This window comes from Panthera tigris, chromosome A3 (assembly GCF_018350195.1).
Source record: "Panthera tigris isolate Pti1 chromosome A3, P.tigris_Pti1_mat1.1, whole genome shotgun sequence".
Classification (NCBI taxonomy): domain Eukaryota; kingdom Metazoa; phylum Chordata; class Mammalia; order Carnivora; family Felidae; genus Panthera; species Panthera tigris.
Genome location: NC_056662.1, coordinates 122,377,875 through 122,395,613, shown reverse-complemented (window position 1 = coordinate 122,395,613; position 17,739 = coordinate 122,377,875). Strand labels below are relative to the sequence as shown.

The window sequence follows — 17,739 nt, the reverse complement described above, 5'->3', positions numbered from 1 at the left end:
AGTCGTCTCTTCTATGCCCTGACTTGCTGGTTAGCCCACATTCTCCAAATTTGCTTTCCTTTCAGGCTTTTAGGGTTGGACAGAGCTTGAATGCATCTCTCAGTAACTAATTCCAAGTCTAGAAGCGGGGTACTGAGCCTGCCACTGGAATGGGAATCACCCAGACAGCTAGCCATCCTTTCCTTCTATCAACTCCAAGCTTGCACAAAGCCCCAGGTAGTGAGGTAGTGGTGTGAACCTGCTCCATGATAAATATAGTCCAGCTGATACTGCAAACCCCCATATTTACTGTCAGTCCTTGGTGTTTGCAGCCTATTTCCCAATCTTGAAATGCAAAGTGCGTTGTATCCAGAAACTGACAAGTGAAGATTTTTATCCATTTGCTGTGTCTGGTGTGATAGCACAAGCAGTGTGTTTTATACTTAAAACACAAGCTGGTTTTATATAAAAATGCATGCAAGTCGTAAGCTTGAGCCTAGGGAAGCTAGTTGATGAATGCATCTTGGTAGGCAATTAAGAGAGGGACAAGATAATGCAGGGAAATTATATTTCTCTCGTTTTGCACAAGATTCAGTGTCGCTCCCTTCTAATATATCAGCTACTTCTATCCTCATGCCACATTGGAATTTTCCTTCTTGAAATTTATGGGTGCACATTGGCTATGTATCATTGCTCTTATTTAATTTCATGGCAAACACAAGCGCATCCACACTCCCCTCTAAGCTGCACCTTGCTGCAAACAACAAATCGAAGAAACATATGCCTTCACTTGGAGGATAAAACAGGGAATAAACATTGTTCCAAGGTGGGGGTGCGGGTGGGGGTGGGGGGTAGGTAGAATCTCCAGATTCTTCTCTTTGGAGCACACAAAGCTGACATGCAGCACACCAGGGCTTTCTGTGCTAACAAAGAGTCCACAGCAACTCTGGCCATGGAAGGATTGCTTAAAAAATGATTTCTCTAGTTATGCTAATACACACCAAATTCCCAGAAGACTAGATATGGCCTGGAAATTCACTAGCTTTCAACGCAGCATGCATTTGTCTCTTTTCAAGTCAATTCCAAACCCCCTATTTTGCAGGGCTCTCCAGAGACCCAGATTTTGGAGTTGGTCTCAGTGCTTTTGTAGTGTCTGTGAAGCACTCAGTCACATCCTCAGTAAGGGAAGGTGGCTGGCGGCAGGGTAAGCACACTACCTCCAACCCCTCTCGGCAGTCTCCTGTGGTGTGTGACATTCCCGTGATATTCCATAGCGTTGTGTCTGGGTTTCAAGGATTCACATTAGGATTGAGCACACTTGTTCTCTGAGAATTGGAGCACAATATACCGCAAAGGTGATAATAAGGAACAATAACCACTCGCATTTATTAAGCACTTATTTTATACTAAAGTATTCTAAACATTTAGTGTCCATAGTCAAATTTAACCCCCACAGCAACCTGATATATTAGGTATTTTTAATGTCTCCATTATTTATATAGTTGAAAAACAGAGACTTGATGAAATGAAATCACCTATACAAAGTCATTAATCTTTTAAGTGGCTGACATAGGACTCCGGCCCAGGTCTTTCTGACTAACCTTTGTGCTCAGTCATAGAACTGGACGGTGCCTCCGGCTACTGTCACTTCCAAAGTGATAATTGGTGTCCCAAATTAGACTCCCAGCATCTGACAGGCTCAGAAGAAGTGAGATAACGAATGGCAAGCTCTGATGGGTAGAGGAAAGAGGAAGTTGTATGTTAGCAGAGCCTTTGTCTTAACACAATTTGAACATCTCATGTCTCATCTACAAAGTAATATAGAAAGGATTTTTAATCAGACAAGAAAGTAACAAAACAAAACAAAACAAAACAAAACAACAGTGTAAGCTGGCATGAGCTGGAAGAGGGCATCTGCTAGGCCAGCACTGAGTTTAAGTCTTGTGTTTTCCAACAGTTTTGAATCAGTCCCATCTGAGCTGAGAGGAGATTTCACATTTGGGCAGCAGGTGGGACCAGGGGTAGGGGGATCTGCCCCCTCCTCCCTGGGCCTGAGGGGTAGCATTGTTCTTCAACTTAGTGGCGACATTCAAAATATTTTAGAGTGTCTATAGCACAGGGCCTAGCCACTGGACAGACAATGGCTCTAGTGTTGGAGAGGGTCCTGAAGGTCCCCTGATGGGAGCCCTGCAAGATCCTGGAGCAGGGGCTAGGGTGGAGGGAGGGGGAAGCTCGGATTGTGGTTATTTACACACCAGGATGGAAGATTCTTCACATTTTAACCACCAGTGTGCGTGCATACCACCTGAGTTTCTGCCAAGCTTGTACAGAAGAGAAAGCCTCGGGGCCTGTATACCAGAAGGTATAGCTCAAAGAGCAGTAGGGGCAGCTGTAGATCTTATATCTAGCCCTTAGCACAGAGAGTTTGGCCAGATCCAGATGAACACAGGATTCTCACTCCCCCTCCCATCACCCCTTGGTGCTGTTAGGACCTGCCTCTCCCTTCCCTTTCTCCGTTGCAAGAAGCTATAGCCTTCCCTGCGTCAGTCCCGGTAGAGGGAGCCAGGGCCAAAGTCAGCTCAGGGATCCCAGTGTAGTGTCAGAGTTCTTCAGCCCTCAGTCTGAGGTTTAGCAGGCCCTGGTGAGCCCTATCCCTCTCCTTAGCCCTCACCCCTCTCCTCAGCCCTCACCCCTCTCCTCACTCCTGCAAAACCAGCTTGGTCTCTATGACTGCACTCCCTGAGAGGCATTGGGCTTCCTCTCTGGGTCTGTGATCTGTCCTCAATCCAATTGTTCTATTGGGTCCTGCCCCTATAAGAAAGGGTCCTCATGGGCCTTACCCCAGTGATTCTTGGATCTTAGCAAGGGCAACAGAAAGAGACCTTACATATACAGATTAAGCCACACAGTTCAAATCGTAGCTCCAATCCTTTGTAGTCAGCTATCCTCGGGCAAGTTATTATTATTTTTTTCTTTTTATAAACCATAACACTCCACTTCCAGAATCCAGATGTGATTTGAGAAGCAGTATTTTGTTTTCAGAATGAACCTATGATAGTTAACACATTAGTATGTAACTATTCCCTGAGAATCAACCACTCCAACCTAGTTATGGTGGGAAAAATAATTTATAAACAGTTCCCTTGTTCTCTTGGACATTCATCTGTCTGTTAAAAGATGGGTGTCCTGCAAGATTCAGCCCAGCATCTTCTTTTCTCAGGGTCTCCCTCCCAGCAACCCACCCTCAGCACAGCTGCATGAGATATGCCTCCTATGGACTCTGAGCTTCTCTCCATCTTGGTACGCTTTATGTAGACAATTCTCTCATCAGATCGTCAAGTCCTTTGAGATCAGGGACTTGTCTTTTCTATGTCTTGTCTTTTCTAATTTCTCATTCCCAAACGCCTCACATAATGACTGGTACTCAGTACATCTTGGAAAAATGAAAAGATAAAAGAAAACATAATTATTTCAAAAACACTCCTGTTTGATCCAACATGAATCTTATCAATGGAGCAAAAATTAGCTTCACATGATGAAAGAACTACGAACAAGCTGGATGAAACGATTTGATTAACTCGAGTCAAAGAGACAGATACAGGCAAGATTCTGGGCTAGAACTCAGGTCTCAAAAAGTCAGTATTATAGCCAGTGTCTCCCATCTCCCCATCCTGTGCCCTTTCACTTATATTTTTTCTACTAGATACTTTGCCTGAAAGTTGTGTTTCCTGCTGCAATAATGCTTCACTGATGTATAATATTATCTTGAGCCAGACATGTAGGTCCTTGATGTCACGAAGTGGTAATTATTGCGACACAGAAAAAAAAGAAGCATGCAGTATGTTTTTGGAGGCTCGCTCCCTGTTATTAATTCAGGTGCTGAAGGTTGTGACACTTGTCATCGGAAAGATAATTTTCCTCAGGTTTAATAATCGCAGTTAAGTCTTAGATTTGATTTTAATTTCAGACCTTGATGTCATGAAGTATTAATTATCTCTATTACCTACAGATAATATTCCTGCAAACATGCACATGTTTGATTGGCAGGAATTTTTTTATTAATTTACAAGGATGAACTCAATTAGAAAAGCCCGTTTATCGGCACAATTCCACTTGCATACCTTCTATTTAGAGTAGAACAAAATCCCAGCCAACTCACAATTTCAAGTATAGAGGGTCAGATTGTATAAGGGCAGCCCACTCTAGGAGAGATTGATTGACACATAGTTAGTTGTCTGATCTACCTGAGTTTGCTTTAAAATGAGTGAGAAAAACCTTTGGGACTAATTAAGATTCTTATAGTGAAGTAATGAGAGAAATTTTCCATGTCGACTTGAAATTTTTCCCCTATTTCCATGCCTAGGGTTTTACTAGGGGCCAGCACACTCACACCTGACTTGAGGAATTACATTTATTTCCATGGTGCTTTAATCACGTAGAGTTAAAAAAAATTCCCGATGAATGCTAATATGTTAAGTGAATTGGTTTCTCTTAGCTACCTACCATACAGCCAAGCAGAAAGGAAAACCCCCATCAGTGAAATATCATGCCATCACTTGACAGGGTAGGAACCTTGGGATTTGAGGAAGCCAACTCTGCTTATCCCCTGTCCTTTGTCACTTACAAGAGTAACATAGTTTGACTTGGATTAATTCCTGCCTAGAAGATGAATATTTATGAAATTAAGAAAGAGTGATTTAGCTTGAGCTGGATTCTCCAACACAAAAAATGTGGTAAGGATAGTTTCTTGACCTTCCTACTGAAGCAGATCTTCACCAATTGACTTTGTAAGAACAGTGTATTCTGGTTCTGAATCAGCAGAGAAAACTCTTCGCTCAGGCTTGGGAATAACAATGAAGAATAATAAAACGAAGAAATTCCAACAATGCCTTTAACTTACATAGCCCCTCCCCAAGGAGTGCAGCTGCATCATATGCATACATATAACCAAGCAATACAACCTTAGTGTTCAGGAAAAAACAATAATTCAGTCCTGGTCTGTCATCTACAGGGCAGATTGGAGTTTGGGGGATACGGTACAGCTAGAGCAAAAACGCTGTCCTGGAGAATCCCAAATCAATTTATAAGAGAGAATGATTGTTGTTTGTGATTTCTAGCTAAGGCAAACATCATATTTTTACTTTAAATATTTACCTTTTGAATTACTTTAGCCTCTGCTGTGATGAAAGACCAAATCCTTTTTGTCCAAAGGTAACCATATAGATTTTATGAAAAATAATACATGTTATTAAAATTGTTTTTAAGTACCTTTAAAGATATTTAAGAGGGAGTGGCTGGAAGCAGGGCCCCTGACCCCGGAACACAGCTCTGCTCTCCTCCACTTCTACTCTCTATCTCTTGCTCTCCTGGCCAGACTGCTGCCTGGGTCTATCACATACTGGCCACTGGCCAGGAGCTATCTTGTACTTGGTGGGCAGCCCACCAAAAGAACGTGTTGAGGTCGTTTTCTTCAAGTCATGGGTAAGACATGAGACCAATACTGAGAAATTCCGAGAAAAGGGCCAGAAAGTGAAAGATCTGGGGAGAGGTTTACCATGCAGAGATCTCACCTCAGAGTACTTGGTTTTGCTGATTCCAGAAAGGATTAGATGCAGCTAAAATGATAGAATTCTTTCCTGCCTCCATACACTGGGAGAGTCGAAGGTAAAGAGAGTACCAGAGAGGATTTGTCTACATGGTTCATCAGGAAAGTAGCCTTTCTGATTCTTTTCTCCTGGCCTAAGAGGGTAATTGTGAACAAAAAACCTCTTGCCACTGGACTAGGTTTTCCAGAAGTGAGTTTTATAAAAACTTAAATGTTAATCTTAACTTCATGAAAAGTTAATAGATACTGTAAGCAAAAATAATCTCATGTTTACACAAAATGCTCAGTAAAATAAAGTTAAATGTTTAATAATTGTAGGACTTCTCAGTTCAATTTTGTATTCAATGTATTTTGTTGTTGTTGCTGTGAATATACAAGGAGAGTTTGTATATATATTTTCTAAACTGCCGTAACTTCTGGTTTTTAACATCTATTCAACACCAGTTGAGAAATGTTTCTCTGGACATGATGTGAGTCCCGCAAAATACAAACATGATTTTATTCCTGGCTTAGGGATATAAAATATTTAAGATGTCTTCATTCATTCATTCATTCATTCCACTTATTTGTATAATGTAGATTGAAGCAGTGCTAAGTGTCCAAAATTACATAAAGGAACAGATTTAGTTCTTGTCCTTGTAAAACTAAGAATCTCCCTGAAGAATCAATTTGTACACATAGGAATCACATTCATTGGATAATAAGAGCTGTGTTTCACATGCTGGTATTACCTGTAAGACAGGGTAGATGGAAAACCATGTTTTGACTCTAAAAAACTTGATTCTGTTAGATGATTTTGACCTAGATTGTTCTTCAAGTTCTCTCTTTCCTTTACCAACCCATTTCCTCTGAATCGGATTATCGTAGCTACTTCATAGCTCCTGTATATTGCTATGATTCTGATATAGGCTTTCCTAAGATCTTGGAAAGGTTGGTTAATACTCAGGTAGTTGAATTTGGTTTCATACTTTGAATCTGTGTTCACTATCTAATTTCATAACAACAGTATCCCATCTTTAACCCACATATAATCCTCTGGAACAGTGCTGTCAGATTGAAATTAATTTTAATAAGGTTATACTTAACCTAAAATATTCAAAAATATTATAGTTTTTTCATATACTCACATACAAATTAATATGGTATTTTACATTCTATTTCTGTACAAAGCCTTAGAAACTCAATGTGTATTTTTAATTATGGCACATCTCAATTTGGACCAGCCACATTTCAGGTACTCAGTTCCACATGTGACTAGTGGCTACCTTATTGGACAGCACAACCTTTTTTTAAAATTTTAATTCCTGTATCGTTGACATATAGTGTTATATTAATTTCAGGTGTATGATATAGTGATTCAGCAATTCTGTACATTATTCAGTGTTCATTATGATGGGAGTACTCTTTTTTTTTAATGTTAATTTATTTTTGAGACAGAGCATGAACAGGGCAAGGGCAGAGAGAGAGAAGGAGACACAGAATCTGAAACAGGCTGCAGGCTCCAAACTGTCAGCACAGAGCCCGACGCGGGGCTCGAACCCATGAACTGTCAGATGATGACCTGAGCCAAAGTCAGACGCTCAACCAACTGAGCCACCTAGGTGCCCCTTAATGGGAGTACTCTTAATTCCCTTTACCTATTTGGCCCATCTCCCCACCCACTTCCCCTCTGGTTACCATAAGTTTGTTGTCTATAGTTAAGAGTCTATTTCTTGGTTTCTCTCTTTTTTTCTTTGTTCATTTTGTTTGTTTGTTTGTTTCTTAAATTCCACGTACAAGTGAAATAGGGTATTCTTTCTCTGACTTATTTCACTTAGCGTAATATTCTCTATGTTGAACTGTATTGTTGCAAATGGCAAGATTTCACTCTTTATATGGGAGAGTAATATTCCATTGTCTATAAATATACCATGACTTCTTTATCCATTCATCTACTGATGGACACTTGGGCTGCTTTCATAATTTGGCTATTGTTGCCAATAAACATAGGTGCATATATCTTTTCAAATTACTGTTTTCATATTCTTTGGGTAAATACACAGTGGTAGAATTACTGGATCATATGGTAATTCTATTTTTAACTTTTTTGAGGAACCTCCAAACTGTCTTCCATAGGGGCTGCTCCAGTTTTCATTCCCACCAACAGTGCATGAGGGTTCCTTTTTCTTCATATCCTTCCCAACATCTGTTGTTACTTGTGCTTTGATTTTAGCCATTCTGACAGGTGTGAGGTGATATTTCATTGTAGATTTTATTTTTAATTTTTTTAAACATTGATTCATTTTTGAGAGACAGAGCATGAACGGGGGAGGGGCAGAGAGAGAGGGAGACACAGAATCTGAAGCAGGTTTCAGGCCCCAAGCTGTCAGCACAGAGCCTGATGTGCGGCTCGAACCCACAAACCATGAAATCATGACCCGAGCTGAAGTCAGACGCTTAACTAAGCCACCCAGATGTCCCTTCATTGCAGTTTTTATTTGCATTTCCCTGATGATGAGTGATGCTAAGTATATTTTCATGTGTCTGTTAACTGTATGTTAACAGACTGTATGTCTTCTGTGGAGATATATCTATTCATGTCTTCTGCCCATTTGTAATTGGATTATTTGTGGTTTTGGTGTTGAGTTGTGTAAGTTTTTTACATATTTTGATACTAACCCTTTATCATAAGTCATTCTGATAAATATCTTCTCTCAGTCAGTAGGTTGTCTTTTAGTTTTGTTGATGGTTTCCTTTACTGTGCAAGGTTTTTATTTTGATGTAGACCTAAGAGTTGATTTTCCTAGAAAAATATTGTTAAGGCCAATGTCAGAGAAATTACTGTCTATGCTCTCTTCTAGGATTTTTATGGATTCAGTTCTCATATTTAGGTCCTTAATCCATTTGAGTTTACTTTTGTATATAGTGTAAGAAAGTGGTCCAGTTTCATTCTTTTGCATGTAGCTGTCCATTTTCCTAAGGCTATTTGTGGAGGAGACTTTTTCCCATTGTGTATTCTTGTGTATCCTGTGTCAAAAATGAATTGACCATATAATCTTTGGTTTATTTCTGTATTCTTTGCTTTGTTCCATTGATTTATGTGTCTGTTTTTGTGCCAGTGCCCTATTGTTTTTATTACTATAGTCTTGTCATGTATCTTGAAATCTGGGATTATGATGCCTCCAACTTTTGTTCTTCTTTTTCAAGGTTGCTTTGACTATTTGGGGTTGAACAGCACAACTTTAGAACAATGGTTATTAAAGTTGGTGCCTGGACTAGCAGCATAGGAATCACTGCAAGTTTTTATAGATGTGAATTATTGGTGTCCAACCTAGGCCTACTGATTAAGAAGTTTTGGGGGTGAGGCCCAGCAATATTTTTTTACAAGCCTCTTAGGGTACTCTGATTGCTTATGAAAATTTGAAAACCACTGCTCTACAAATTCAGGAAAAAACATTGTGGGTAGAGTACTTAAGAAAGGATTTATAAAGAAGAATCAGCTTCATACTGTAATGCTCACTGTGTATATTTCACCAAAACAAGTGAGCAGTGGAGGCTGTCCCACCCACAATTTTGTAAACATTGGTGCTTACAACATGGGTCTCTATTTTGAATAAGAACTAAGTCCAGCTCAAGAGCCAGGACCATATTAGGCATTGTGAAGTCAAAGAAATCAGACTGAGCAGGGCCAAGATATGAAAGGCTGGACTCTCCAGGCTGAAGCATTTGCATTTTCTCCTGTGGAGGGAATATGGTACTACTTCTGTTCTAGGCCGTGGTTTCTTGCCCTCTGGTACTAACTTCCTCAAGGGGGCAAATTCTCTCCTGGGAAATGCAAATAGTTATTTTTTTTTCCTTTGGAACAATTGCTTATTTTTAATAATTTACACTGTGCCTAAGTAATGAGTGGGAGAAAGTACACAAACATACCTTCCTTCATTTGCCTCCTATTTAGGCACTAGAAAAGCAATTCTGGGTTAGGTAAGCCCACCTCCCCAAATAGAAGTCCTGTTCATTAGTCTCTGCATTATCACATTAGCATTGTGACCACATAATCCCTCTGCTGGGCTTGGGAATGGCAGGTTTCAACCTGCCTTGTTCACTAAATGGAATCAGCAGATAATTTCACGGTGGTATAGACAGCATGAAAATCCTGCTCAGGATTCATAAATCCTGCTTTGAATTTGGCTAGCGTGTACATAGGCTACCCTGTCTGTTCAACAGGAAGCTGCAGAATCACTCCAGGAATGGGAGATGGAGTTTGGGGTAAAGAAATGAACTTCTAGTATTACTACATAGTCCCAAAGGAGGGTCTAGAGGGGATCAGGGCCAGATGAGTGGTGAGATAGTCATTAATCATAATCTATAGTCACTAAAAGTAGGCATGCAAATCACATCATAGGGTTAATAATTTCTTCACTCTGAGAACCAGGATCACTGAGTTCTTACTGGATAAACCTTCACTAAACAGATGCCTCACAGTTAGAGAGCAGGCTAAGTTCATCCTCTCCACATTTATTTATCCCTATTCTCAATTAGAATACTCATAGTTCAGGGAGTGCCCCGGAAGTTTAGCTGAAAGCACTGAATTTGGGAAGGAAAGAGGAGTGGGGGGTGGGGAGAACCAGCTGGAATGAGACACCTGTGAGAAAGAAGAAATTTAAAGCTGATTGAGCTCCTGAAGTGTGGGTGGCTCACTTAAGTCCATTTTGGATCTTCAAATCTTCACAATTTTCAGTACATAGGATGTTTCATGCATGCTTAAAAAATAACAATTCCAATGAAAGCTTCCCAGCCCACATCTCTCTCTCTCTCTCTCTCTCTCTCTCTCTCACACACACACACACACACACACACACACGCACACATACACTCACAGAAACACAGCTATAGATTTGCAGTCTACATTAATACACCAGGCAAAGTTCCCTGATTGTTTTCTTGGACTGAATTGAATTGTGTAGTAAGCCTACATAAGTCAGTTTTGCTGGAGAATTTCTTGAATGACGGTGGATAGAGAGGCCACAGAAGGGTCATCCTCATGCAGCAGGGTGTGGGGGCTGCTTTAGTCTGTGTATTCACACTTAGGCAAGCCCAGCCACTAAACTGCAATCCAATCAGCCTAACAATTGAACTTCCTGAATCTGGAAAAAACTTGTTAGAAACAGCAACAGGGAATTGGTGGGTTTAACCAATGTAAAAAGTGAGTATTTAGGGTGTTAAAGATGAACAGACTGCCATCTTATCCTTATCTCAGCAAAATCTCTGAGCTCTGAGATATTGCTTCTGGGCATAGTGGACAGACCACTAATGGGGAAACATTTGCTTTTCTTTCCTTTTTTAACTATTTTGGGTTTATTCACAATAGTTCAGAGAAACAAGCTTCAAAGTTTAGAGGGAATAAATCCATAATTATTTGCCAAGTCTGCTAAATCCAAGACCATGCGTCTACATATATTCATTTCTCGATTGTATGATTTTGGAGATGGTGATTTGTATGTGGGTAATGAGTCCAGATTACCTGCAACTTCTTTGGTGAGAACTCCAAAAATATTAAGATAGTTTCTAGGATTATTTATACACATGACTATGTATCAGTTTGTCAGGCTGCCGTAACAAATATCACAGACTGGAGGGCATAAGCAATAGAAATGTAATTCAACACAGTTTTGGAGGCAGATTCTGAGAACAGGGTGCCAGCATGATTGGTTTCTGTAGGACCTCTCTTCTTGGTTTGTAGATGGCCTCCTTCTCACCGTGTCCTCAGATGGCCTTCTCTCTTTGCATATGTGCTGGGAGAGAGAATCCTCTGGTACATTTTCTTATAAGGATACTAATCCTATAGGATCAGGCCACTCTTATAACCTCACTTGACCTTAATTCTGTCTTTTTTTCCAACTAAAAATGATTTTAGAGATTTTCTTAAAAATTTTAAATGACAGTTGTATATACTTAAGGAGAATAATATGATGTTTTGACATACAGCATGATGACTATAGTTAATAATGTGTTGTATATTGGAAACTTTCTAAGAGAGTATATTTCAGGTGCTCTCACCACACACACACACACACACACACACACACACACACACACACACAATGGTAATCTTAGTTACTTCCTTAGAGTTCCCACCTCCAAATACAGTCAAACTAGGGATTAGGGCTTCAACATATGAAATTTGGGGGGGGGGGTGGGGAGAGGCATAAACACTCTGTCCATAAGAGAGTATATCCAAGTGTTGGGGAAGGAGCAAGAGACACTGGTAGATTTTCAGGTAAAGTTATTACATGGAGTGAAGGTCAAAATATTTGTCTAGTGCCTCTTTCACAAATCTGAGTGATGGAGTATTAGGATGTGAGATCTGACAACTATGGGAAGTGATTTGCAGTGGGAAATGTCTGCACCTTACCACAGAGTAGAGGCTGAGCCTGTCTGAATTTCAGAGTTTCTATCCACCCTGTCTTGGGATCATACTATTATTGATCATATAAACCTTTCTAGGAGAAGCATCATTAAGTCCTAGCAAGTCTGCAAAACTCTAATCATCAGGGAATGGATTAAAGCCAACAAATGAAAATTAGAAGAGAGCATTATCATTCTGAGAGATTCTTAGATAAATTACAAAATTCAATTTAGAGGGACTCAGGGGCCCATCGTCATATGCCTAATGGATATTGAACAGTCATCTTTATTGTAGAGAAACCTTCACCTTGCCTTCAAGGTACAGAGTGAATCATACATATCCAAATGGGGGTAGCTCAGTTCACAGTTGTCTGCATCCAGCTGTTGAATCAGAACAGGTGATATGACTCATTTATATACCAAAGGGAAGCACCTTCTATAGAAGACAGGTGTTACTGCCCAGGTCTGAATGCAACAGACAAGAAAGAGATATATGACTAGTGATGAGAAATGATGAATTCCAAGAGAAAAAATGCAGGAAAAAAAGATGCTCACTTTCTGCAGAAAGGTTAGTTTCAACATCTGAATTAATGTACTGTAAACTGTTAAACTATTTTCTAAACAAAGGGAGTGCATAAATGGCACATTGATTGTTTTTGGTTGGTGCATTGTGTGTTTTGGGTTACAGCTTGTTTGTAACTGAAAGCAAACAGTAGCAATGTGATGGATTTGCCTATGTGTGAAATGGATCTTCAACAAGGGAATCACAAAACGTTTACACTTCTAGACATGAGCACTCCCAACACAGCACAGTCTGCCTTTCCAATTTCATCCAACTGTGATGGAAGGAAGAAAAAATTCCATAACATCAATGTGCACTTAATTGTCAGAGGGAAATAAAATTACAAAGTTTAGTAATACCATAAAAATCTGTGCTGTTATGCAAGAACCTAAAATTACATGCTCTCTAAAGGAAAGTCATTATACTACAGGGACTCACAAAAGCTTTCCAAACAGAGCTGCATAATCTCACAGTTAAGAGCAGTTACTTCTGGTTGAAAGAGACAAAAAACAAAACAAAACAAACAAACAAAAAAAGCAATCATTGTCAGGTTGTGAGGATGGACAGATTCAAGGTGACTTTGGGTCGTTTTGCTATTTTGAGCCCATGGAGTTAGCAGTGCAAAGGTGAGGATAATTTGTTTTATAGGTATAAATTTAAACTGTGCCCCATTATTTGATGTGAACTCCAATTAGCACATTCTTTTACATTCTAATAGGTGGTTCAATCTTCTGTTGAAAAAAAAAAACAATTGAATTCTTTTAAAGGTGACCATTATTTAGAAAAAAAAAAGAGGGGAGGGGTGAACAACATGGATAATTAGCTCACATAATTTGAGTGATTTTCCTAAATGTAGGGGAGTTGTGTCTTCTCAGGGAAGGAAGACAGGTGGAGGAAAGAGCATTGGGTTTTGTAAATGGTTCCTAGAATTAGGATTTAGAATTTGGGCTTTGTTTTGTTCTATATTTGGTGACTAAAGCAAGAAGATATAAGATGACTTATTCTGGGGTTCTGAAAATAGGGACAAGTATATGGGGTTTCAAGTCACTGCTTTTGGTTTTTCTTCTGTCTACATGTCCAGGATGGCTCTTCATGCTGGGTTTCCAGTGGATGTCTTATAAGAACACAGTGAGCTTAGCTCTGAAACTGACAGAGGTCCAGGCACCAATGCTCTAGGGCAGCCTGTGATCCCAAAATCAGTGTCTGGAGTTCTTTTTTTTACAGTTTTTATTTAAATTCGTTAGTTAACATGCATATAATATTATTTTCAGGTGTACAGTATACTGATTCAACACTTCCATATAACACCCAGTGCTCATCACAAGTGTACTACTTGATCCCCATCATTTATTTAACGTATCTCTCCCACTCACCTCCCCTCTGATAACCATTATTTTGTTCTCCATAGTTAAGAGTCTGTTTGGGGGTGCCTGGATGGCACAGTCGGTTGAGCATCCAACTTTGGCTCAGGTCATGATCTCATGGTTTGTGGGTTCGAGTCCTGCACTGGGCTCTGTGCTGACAGCTCAGAGCCTGGAGCCTGCTTCAGATCTATGTCTCCCTCTCTCTCTGCCCCTCCCCTGCTCATGCTCTGTCTCTCTCTCTCTCAAAAATAAATAGACATTAAATTTTTTTTTTTTAAGTCTGTTTCTTGGTCTGCCTCTCTCTCTCCCTTTTTCCCCTATGCTCCTTTGTTTTTTTCCAATTCCACACATGATTGAAATCATATGGTATTTGTCTTTCTCAAGCTGACATTTTGCTTAGCATAATACTCTCTACTTCCATCCGTGTCATTGCAAATGGCAAGGTTTCATTATTTTTTGTGGCTGAGTAATATTCCATCACACACACACACACACACACACACACACACACACACACACACAATCCCATAATTAAGAAAGAGCAGTCACTTATGGTTGAAAGAGACAAAAAACAAAACAAAACAAAAAAGCAATCATTGCCAGATTGTAATGATGGACAGATTCAAGGTGATATATATTATATATATGGTTTTCCATAATTTGGCTATTGTAGATAATGCTGCTATAAATATCAGGATGCATGTATCCCTTCAAATTAGTATTTTTGTATTCTTTAGGTAAATACCTAGTAACACAATTACTAGGTAAATACCTAGTAATGCAATCTCAGGGCAGTTCTATTTTTAACTTTTGAGAACCTCCATACTGTTTTCCACAGTGGCTGCACCAGTTTGCATTCCTAGCAACAGCCTAAGAGGGTTTCAGTTTCCCCACATCCTCACCCACACCTGTCATTTCTTAAGTTGATAATGTTAGTCATTCTGACAAGTGTGAGGTGATATCTCATTGTGGTTTTGATTTGTATTTCTCTGATGATCAGTGGTGTTGAGCATATTTTCATGTGTCTATTGGATAGCAGTATGTCCTCTTTGGAAAAATGTCTATTCATGTCATCTGCCCATTTTTTAATTGGATTTGATTTGGGGGTGTCAAGTTTTATAAGTGCTTTATGTATTTTAGACACTATCCCACTTTAGTCAAAACTCCTTACTCAGTGCAAAGATATTGCCCCACTAACCCACCCCAGTACATTGCCAAGGCTTTGAATTTCTCCTTTATTCTTCTTAATAGGCAGTATGGTTAAGTGGAAAGGGAATGACTTTGGACTCAGATAACTCCACCTTCGAGGATTGACTCCACTGGCTAGCCCCGTGATCCCAGGTACAGTTTTGAATATATGAACCTGTTTTCTTATTTGTACATTGGGGATAATAACACCCATGCCATAATTTTATTAGAATTCAGGATGCATGTTTTCTTCTTTTGTCTTGGCAGCAAGACAAAAGTTTACAGGCAATGAAAAATTACCAGAAGAATGAGACTCAGTTCTGACAAAAGTCAACATAAATAAGAGAATATTAAATGTCAACAGTCTTGCTATTTAGCATCCAGGCTAATGTGGATCATAAGCATTTTCCATATTTAATATAAATAATATTTGGGAAATATTTATACCAAAAAGTTATTTATCTCAAATTCAAATTTAACTGGATGTCTTATATTTTGACAATACCAATCACAAAGTGTCATGAATATGTGGTAAAAAGGGGATTTCTGTCTATGTGACGATTACCATGCAGTGCTAACATACATGGAGAAATTGATGGGTGATCATTACTGAGCTGGAAAACCATTAGATCAGGGGGTACTTGCTGAAGTTCTCTTAAGAATGAAGTTTAACTAATCATTACGATATATTATCATTTAGTCAATACTAAATTGGTACCTGCTAACAGATCATAATTATCATGTTTAATCAGAAACTAATTTGCAGTAAGAGATTAACGTTGATTTGTTATATACGGTTATATGATGTATGTTGGTTATCTTGAGGTTTTTGTTTGTGGCATAGGAAAGGAGAACCCACCCCATTCAGGGTTCACTCTTGGAAAATAAAACATGAGGAGATTAAGCCACTCACCCTAAGGGCATTACTAAGCAGCACTGGAGGGTGAGGTCTCTTAAGAAGACAGGTTCTGAGGTCCTCCAGAACTCTGGGCATCTGGGACCTCCATGGAGTGAGTTAGGTGAGACCTACCCCAACCTGCCTCCTGCAGAGAGTGAGGCTTTTGTCTTTTCTTTTTTGCTGTTGTTGTTTCTGGTTTTAAATTAAAGCACGGTCTGAATGCCAGCTCGGATCACCTAGGATGAACTGATTTTGACAACTGTACCCTTGTCGTATTTCTGCCGGCATGTGTCCCATCTGAGAGTGTACCCTCACTAGAGTGAGGCATGTGTCTCATCTGAGAGTGTACCCTCATTGGGTTTCTTTCGGACATTGCATTGCTGCCTCTGGTATACAAGTGTACACATCTTTCCTAATAGGTGATCGTCATTTATAAATTTTGTTTTTGCCTTTCCTATCATGTAAAATAGTATATCATTATTTTATCTGTATTTCTCTGCTTTCTAGTGAATTTGCCAGTTTCTTCTTGCACGTATTAGTCATTTTATCATCTTCTATTACCTGTTAATACCTGTGCTCATATTTGTACTGGTGTCCTGACTTTACAGATATTGTTTTATGACTTGCCTGTCCCAACAGTTATATTTCTGTGTTATTTGTGATAACCGTGTCCTTCAATGAACAGTAGTTCAGTTATCCAGATTTTCCATATTTCTACTTATTTTGGCTTCTGTATCCATTTCTGACGGAAGCATAACAAAATCTCTAGCAACAATTGATCACTTATTTATTTCTCTCTTTAGTTTTTTTCCATTTTGGCTTTATGTATTCTGTGATTTTATCATTGTAGTGATAGTTGTTTGTGATGGTTTTATTATCTTGTTCCACTGCACTTTTTACCAATATAATGATCCACTTTTACCTCTTGTGATTTTCTTTGTCTCTAGCTATATTTTGCTAGATATTAAGAATACTTCCCTAGATACCTTTTGGTTAATATTTGTATGACATATCCCTCTCCATTTTTTACTTTCAATTCTTATTTTATTTTCAAATATTACTGACAATATGTTGTTGGAACGTTTTTGTTTTCAGTCTGAGTTACTCCCTTTTATTGGTGAGTTTAATCTTATTTTCATAATTACATGGGGAATTGTTTCTGTGATCTTATTTAATATTTTCCCTTTAATGTGCTTTCTTTTTGTTTACTTTGGTACACATTGGTCACGTTAGGTTTTCTTCTGTTGGTTTTGAAATTACACCTGCTTGTTTTATTTTTATATTTGCTACCTTTCAATAAAGAATTCTCCTCACATTTATATCCATATTGACTTCTTAAATTATTACCTGCATCTTTCCTCCAAACAAAATTATAACATTCTCAGGGCGTTTCCACTTTTTCTTCTACTTTATCTCCTTTGGGTTTTAGTTTTGAGTTTATTGCACAATACAGAGTACCACTTTCATTTTTTATCCTTGTTTGAGAGGTAACTATAATCTATGCTAAAATAGTTAATCATCCTGACTTCTCATATGCGTTGTGGCATCCCTTTGGCGCATATATATATATATATATATATATATTATATATATATATATATATATATAGTCATTCTTAATTGATATATACATATTCTTATTTGAATACTTATTCCAAGCAGAATATGTTTTTCACCCCCATATTTTAATGGCAATTTTTCTAAACAAAGAATTCTAGGATCTTATGCCAGTCTCATTCAGTTTCATTATAGTGCAACTT

The 17,739-nt window shown here is 38.8% G+C and overlaps 1 long non-coding RNA gene across 1 annotated transcript in view; it reads right to left on the bottom strand.

Annotated features, from left to right (window-relative positions):
* Positions 1-17,739, bottom strand: part of LOC122237070 — a 69,910-nt gene that overhangs the window by 29,748 nt on the left and 22,423 nt on the right. Inside the window, exon 3 of the long non-coding RNA XR_006215278.1 lies at positions 1,581-1,709. This is a non-coding gene — a long non-coding RNA (uncharacterized LOC122237070). The remainder of the gene's footprint in view (positions 1-1,580; positions 1,710-17,739) is intronic.